The sequence below is a fragment of the Erpetoichthys calabaricus genome, chromosome 3, assembly GCF_900747795.2.
Source record: "Erpetoichthys calabaricus chromosome 3, fErpCal1.3, whole genome shotgun sequence".
In the NCBI taxonomy this organism is placed as follows: domain Eukaryota; kingdom Metazoa; phylum Chordata; class Cladistia; order Polypteriformes; family Polypteridae; genus Erpetoichthys; species Erpetoichthys calabaricus.
In genome coordinates, this window is record NC_041396.2 from 3,843,186 (window position 1) to 3,851,216 (window position 8,031).

Consider the following 8,031-nt stretch of genomic DNA (forward strand, 5'->3'; position numbering starts at 1 on the left):
GATAGATAGATAGATAGATAGATAGATAGATAGATAGATAGATAGATAGATAGATAGATAGATAGATAGATAGATAGATAGATAGATACTTTATTAATCCCAAGGGAAAATTCACAAACTCCAGCAGCTGCATACTGATAAAAAATAATATTAAATTAAAGAGTAATAAAAATGCAGGTAAAAACAGACAGTAACTTTGAATAATGTTAACGTTTACCCAAACCCCCGGGTGGAATTGAAGAGTCGCATAGTTTGGGGGAGGAATGATCTCCTCAGTCTGTCAGTGGAGCAGGACAGTGACAGCAGTGCTTATCTTGGTGTGTCAGTCCACTGCTCATCCTCTTTGCCTTCAAGGGGGGGTCAACGTTCTCATGAGTTTTCACACCCCCATGACTCTCTCCCTGCAGAGACTCACAGCTACCATGGGTCGATTCGCTACACAAAGTTGAAAGTTATCAAAAAATATAAAAGTGTCGAAGTAGTGAATGCTATCACACATGACTTTGGCTAGTCCCACTCTACGATGACAATTTTGAAAGACAAGGAGGTTTACTTACTAAAATATGAGTGTGATATTATTGGACCTTATGCTGCAGAGCACATTTTACCTCTCCCCTATAATTATTGAGATATTCCCATAATGACTTGTGTCCACAGTGCCAAACCGTAACCCTTACGCAAGTCGATGGATACCTGTACTCATAATATTCTCATTATGGTCAGCTAATGTTCCAATCAACTGAATATGGAGGCTGGAAGATGGTTGGCCTCTGTGTAATCTCTAGCTTGAATCAATGGCTAAACAAGAAAAAGACAAAAAACAATAAAAGCGACACTTTGCTCCAATGACATTAATCAATGATTGTAAAAGCAAATATCCAGTAATCTTTTTTTTTGGTTGTAGTTTTGCATGACTGATTTAAAGTCTTCTCATTTTGTAACCCAAAACAGGGTACAGAGATTGTATGCCAATCTGAGCAATGTCTAGCAGAAAGGTGACACCAGATGCCACTCTACTGTTTGGCACACTCACTCACTCCGGACTCCGGTTAAACAAGCGTCTTTTTAAGATTGGGGATGGAACCAAAATAACCAGAGAAAAACCCACCCAGGCAGTATACCAATCACACCATCTTTATTTTGTTTCTTAGGGTTTGAGGGCCTGCCACTCTGTACAGGGATTATTAATTAAACAGTAAGATATGTAAAGCAAATATATAGTTGTTTCCCCAATAATGAGTGTCTTTTCATGTTTGCAGTACAAACAGGTCCCAACAGTGAGCTGTTCTTCTCTGCCGCCACTGTCAAATTATCATCATTTTGAACTTTCACAGATTTCATTAAAATATTATTTACGTGGCAGATGCCAATAACCAAAGTCACGTATCTTTGCACAGTCGGTACAACTGAATTGCTCAAGTGGAGCATGGAATTGAAAAGACCTCCTTGGTGCCCAATAATGTAATTTACTGTAAAGGGTCAACAGTGGAGTCCATTGGAAATACTGTTGCCTTTGTTTGCATAGAATATCAGCGCTTTTAGTCATGTAAACATCAATGTATTGTCAGCCGAGCAAGTATTACTCTTCAAACCCCTTAACTAATTTAACAAATGCCGTGGACTCCCAGCCATCAACATATATTCTTTTTATACTTAGCATTACCCATCCCGCATGTATCTCTCTCACCTCTTTACCACCTAATAACTTCTGGTGCATGATGTCGACGCAGCACGGAGAAAAAAAGAAAGAGACAAATATATGGGACATTGGGTATAAAATTAATCAGAAAACATCATCGCACTAATGCAATATTATTTGTAAACGAACAAGTCGGCAAATCTTACCACTATGCCATGGAATCTGTTTTATCGTTCTTGAGCCTTTTGTGAAAGTGTTTATTTGATCTGTGGACTTCAGGCTTCATATATTCTATAGTTTATGCCTACATTTTCTAACATTTATTACTAAAATATGAAAAAGTTTCTGTTTTAACAATGTGTTTACACAGATTACTGTAGAAACGGAACACACATGAAATGCATGTGTTCCAAATAATGATCTATTATTTCCACTCTAAAACTCCAGCAATTCACTCACTTTCAGATAATCAAACAAGGCATGAGCTGGGAAAACTTAGTGAACATTCTGCGATGTTGGGGGATGGAATAGCCGGCTGCTTGCTGCTTGTCTTAATCGGCAGATTTACAGGACAAAAGACACTGACGGAGAGGTGAGAACGGATTTAAGGTGGGCCGGATTTATGAGTTTTCTCGTAGGCTCTGGTAATTCTAGTGTTAAGTCCATTTGAACTGCTGTTTGGCAGGAGGCCATGAGTGGTGTTGGACATTTTTCAGGAAGAATGGATGGGGGTTCGCACTGAAACTAACAGGGGGAGGGCTACTTTGCTCCAAGAAGAAGTTTCTAAATTGTCCTCTATCACCGCGGTGTACCATCAACGTGAACAGAAGGCACAAAAACGTAATTATGACTGGAAAAGCAAACTTCACAAATTCAAAAAGGGCGATTGGGTACTGGTTTTGATCTCATCTGACCCATATAAATTTCAGGCGAAATGGCTGAGTCTGGCAGTAGTGAAGAAATGTATGAGCCAGGTGAGTTATAAGGTCAGGATTACCCCCCCGGCGAAAGCCTATGCAAATCTTAGATGTTAACCTTTTTGAAGGAGTGGCAATTTCTGCTGCAGTTTCTCAGATAGAAATTGGTAATGATATAACAGCTGAATTGTTGTCACTGATTGGAAGAAACTCTGTACAGGACTGGTTTGTGAAGTGTGCTCTAGCCTCACTTGGGGAGGCAGAGGAGAGAAAGAGGGCAGGCTGTTTCTAATTTATCCTTTTTACCCACACAATTGTAAGTGGCAACACAACAATAGGCTTCAAAGTCATAGCTCCTGGCAAAACTGGAAATTAAGGTTAAAGCTATCATATGTAATAATGCATTAACTTAAGACTATAAAATGTTAAGAAAAGTTCAAAAGCAATGTCTCTATGACCAAACAGTGAACTTTATGAGCTGGAATGTCAAAGGTCTTAATCATGAATTAAAGAGAAAGAAAGTATTCTCTCACTAAATAGGTTTAAACACCAAGATAGTATTTTTACAGGAGACTCCCTTAATAAGCAAGGACCAGTTTCAGTTGCAAAGAGATTGGACTGGCCAAATATTCCACTCCAACTGTACAAAGAAAACCAGAGCTGTGGGAATTTTAATACATAAAACAATTTCATTTGTCGTATTAGCTGTAGAATCTGATTCTGAAGGGCAATATGTGATATTGATGGACAATTTGTGACTCTGATAAATACACACCAAATAAGGATTACAGAGACTTCATTCAAAACGTATTTGCATCCATTTCTAATGTGAACACTTATAAAATTACAATGGCCGGAGCCTTGTGTTTTAAAACCAGACCTAAATGGGTCTTCAGCTACAATGGCGACAACATCTAACACTGCAATAATAATACATAGATAGATAGATAGATAGATAGATAGATAGATAGATAGATAGATAGATAGATAGATAGATAGATAGATAGATAGATAGATAATTTATTAATCCCATGGGGAAATTCACATACTCAAGCAGCAACATACCGATACAAAAAACAATAACAGACAATAACTTTGTATAATGTTAACGTTTACCCCCCTTGATGGAATTGAAGAGTCGCATAGATTGAGGGAGGAACAATCTTCTCAGTCTGTCAGTGGAGCAGGACAGTGACAGCAGTCTGTCGCTGAAGCTGCTCTTCTGTCTGGAGATGACATTGTTTAGTGGATGCAGTGGATTCTCCATAATTGATAGGAGCCTGCTGAGTGCCCGTTGCTCTGCCACAGATGCCAAGCTGTCCAGCTCCATGCCAACAATAGAGCCTGCCTTCCTCACCAGTTTGTCAAGGCGTGAGGCATCCTTCTTCTTAATGCTGCCTCCCCAGCACACCACCGCGTGAAAGAGAGCACTTGCCACAACCGTCTGATAGAACATCTGCAGCATCTTATTGCAGATGTTGAAGGATGCCAGCCTTCTAAGGAAGTATAACCGGCTCTGTCCTTTCTTACACAGTTTGTAGATAAAGATTTCTAAATCCAAACTTAATAGCATATTCCTTCTCACCAGTACATCATTGTTACTCAAGAACTGATTATTTCTTTAGAGATAATAATTTTTTTGCCCACGATCAAATCTTGCACGTACATCCGTGCTCCTCTGATCATAGAACTCATATCACTATGCCCCACATACTTATTTCACAGCTGGCATCTTAAACCCCTATTATTAGCTGACAAGAATTGTAGAGAATTTATATCTAAGCAAATTGATTATGTTTTAGAGACAAATGCATCCTCAGAGGTCTCTGCAGGAATACTCAGGGAAACTCTGGAGGCATTACTTCATATACTCCCACAAAAATAAAATGGAAACCAAGAAGGCATCCGCATTAATCAGTGAAATTACCAGAATAGATCAGAAATATGCCAGGTCTTCAAATGTAGCACTTTTTAAGGAAAAACAGACTTTGCAATCAGAATTCAAACTCTGGACAACAAAAGAAATTGAATGACTCATTTTTAAATCGCGACATCATTACTATGAACACGGAGAGAAAGTTAATAAGATATTAGCTCAACAAATCCAGAAGCAGGAAGTTTGCAATGCAATATCAGTAATTACCAACACAGATGGAGATAAAATCATTGACTACAAAAATATAATGCACACATTTAGAGAGTATACTATAAGTCCTTATATTCTACTAAGTTTAGAAAATACGAGACACAATCTAATGAGTTTTTTGATGCATTACAGGTACCACAGCTAAATATTCTCAGTGCTGAGGAACTAGATAAACCTCTGACACTCTCAGAATTATTAGATGCTATAAACTCACTTTAAAGTAGGAGAGCAGCAGGCCCCGATGGCCACCCTGATGAATTTTATACAAAGAATTTGAATTTTATAAAAGAATTTCAATTAAGTTAGCTCCCATATTATTAGTAATATTGATATAAGTCAGAGACAGTAAAAATTTACCTCAAACCTTTCACCAAGCTTTAATTACCATCTTTCCTAAGAAAAATAAGAACTTATTACAATGTGCATCATGCAGACCAATCTCACTTCTGAATAACAATGTTAAGATACTCTCCAAAGTTCTAGCAGGAAGCATTGAGAAAGTGCTCTCTTCTATAACTTCACAAGACCAAAACAGATTTATTAAAGGTAGACACTTAGCTTCCAATCTTGTTTAATGTAATATATTCACCCATCAAGTCTAACACCCTGGAGAACTTATTATCTTTGGATGCAGAAAAAGCATTGGATATGGTTGAACGGGACTACTAATTCACCACACCTGGATGGTGACAGGTCTCAGAGGCTCCTTGGCACGCCTAAAGTCCACCATAATTAGAAAACCTGCACCTTTTGACCTTATTTGATTGGAGTCTCCTTGGACTTTTCAACTCTGAACTGTTTAATCCCATGTTTAACACAGTTTGTGTATATTTTTTAACAACTGCTATAGACCGATTTTAAATTCTTTATTTTTACTTGAACCTTATAACCTTTAGATAATTCTTTTAGAATCTTAAACAAATCATTTATTTATTAGACCTGGGGTAATTAGGATCGGAATGGACAGACAGCCTGAGAAAGGCAAATACCGTTTGATTATTCTTGTAATCCTTGTTAATCTAAGGTGAAGTTAGGCCTTTAAATTTGGGTGCATGCAGAGCAGAACAGAGCTGATCAGGAGAGAGAAAAGCAAGGATGGCTGAGAAGAAGAGCCCAAAGAAATTGACAAGGACCTCTAGGGATTGAACACCAATCTGAAGAGACTCTGCACCCAGACTTTAAAAGACTAATTTTCCATCAATTTAATTTTTTGCATTAGTATTTTCAATAAGACTCTTTTTAAAATACATTTCTTAACCTCTAAAGTCTCTTTTAAATATATTTCCTAGTTTTGCTTCCATCAGTTTTACTGTATTTTTTATTAATGTTGCTTTAATAATAATTATTTCATACTGTTTGATTGGTTCAAGGTGTAGTGATAAGATCACATGGCGTGGGTACTTGTGATATTCATCCATGGTTTAACAGCTGAGGAAAAGATGTTTTCCAATAGTAGCAGCGCGGTGAGTGGGCACCTGCTTTGGTGATTGGCACAGGTGTAACTTCACCATTTGATCTGCTTATGCTAATCTAGTAAATCTCTTTGCTTGAAGCAGCTGCACACATGCAAGTAAGACTGTAAACGTGGGGCAATATAAAGCAGCTATAGTTAAGGCAAAATCCCATGATAATACAGATGTAGAGAGAACGTAATTTTTCCCTGGGGGAAATTTGGTCTTACATTATAAGACCTGATTTGAAACTTGAAGGTCAGGACTTGAAGCTTAATTTTAATTTGCTTAAGAAGGACTTAGTCCCACAATTTCCTCTGAGACTAATGGTTGTTAATGCAAGCAGGTTGAGTTTACATTAAGGATTACATATTATCCATCCATCCATCCATCCATTTTCCAACCCGCTGAATCCGAACACAGGGTCACGGGGGTCTGCTGGAGCCAATCCCAGCCAACACAGGGCACAAGGCAGGAAACAATCCTGGGCAGGGTGCCAACCCACCGCAGATTACATATTATTGTAATGCCTAACTATTTACTTATTATTGAACAAATCCTCACATGTCACATAATCCATATGTCGAATATTCCAATGGTATGCTCATAATGTTACAAACACATATTTGGCTAAAGTATTGTTATATAAGTCATTTGAAGAAAATGAAAATTTTGCTCAGACGTGAACTAATTTGTTACAATTGTTTTGTTCCTTTTTTACTTAGCCTCCATTTATGATGTGTTCTCTTTTGGTCCATATGTTTGGTAGGTATAACCCCCAATAGAATGGGCCACTCTAATGTGACTTGCTGAAGAAAAACGCCCTCAACTTATATATAATTATAAGGCAGGACAGTGGATCTTACAGTGGTTCACTGTCATTAATTTTGAGCATTAAGAGTAGTTTGTATTACCTTTTCCTGGATTTATGATTGCTGGATTTTAGATTAGCATTTCTTCTATCTATCTATCTATCTATCTATCTTTGTTGTGAGTTGCCTTTTATCATATTTGCTCTTTTTTATCATATTCAAATGAATTCTTTTCTTAATAAAGATTTTTTTGTGGATTTATCCTCGAGACAGATGTTTGGTGTTTCCCTTTCTCTTGAGAGGCAGTTTAGTATATTTTGGGACATTTAAAGTATTTTGAACTTTAAAAGTCATTTTCTCAATTTTTGGTGCCTGGACTAGCCAAAGCCTGCTAGTAGAGTTTGGGGTGAGGCCTATCTTTAGCCAAGCCATTGACTACTCTCTTTATTGAGGCCTCGCATACTTTGCTGTTTTGTGTCCACTTGATCCTAACAGTTGTTTGTGGGGTGACAGAAATAATTAAATGAATCCATAAAGAAATAAGCAGCAACAAACAGTACATTTTTGCGACTTTTCAGGTAAGTGCCCATTGCAGCACTTCTTGTGTGATTTTGGGCTATACAAAAATAAATTGTGTTGCATTGTGTATCATTTTGTTATAGTTTATTTATAGTCACATTTGTTTGTTCATTTATCAATTTAATTTTACCTGAAATACTTCCCCATATTTTTTATGCTTCGTCTGTTGTTTCTTTCTGTAATTTAAAATTAAGTTAAATATGTATATCCTTTTTCTTTGTTCTTGATATTGTGTCTTGTGTCTTTTTATATCTATAGTACTGTTATGTATTCTCAAGCAGGGATGCAACAAGTCATTTTGAAATGGGTATGCCACATATGTTTTTTGGCGCTTAACAATGTACTTTAATAGGAATGCGCATTTAAGCACTATGGTAGTTGGTCCACCTTGATGGGGCATTGGCAAAAATCTGAAATGAGGCTCCTTATGTGACACCACAGCTAATTCAACACGTCCTCTGCAGCCCTCCTAGTTTTGCCCCCATCT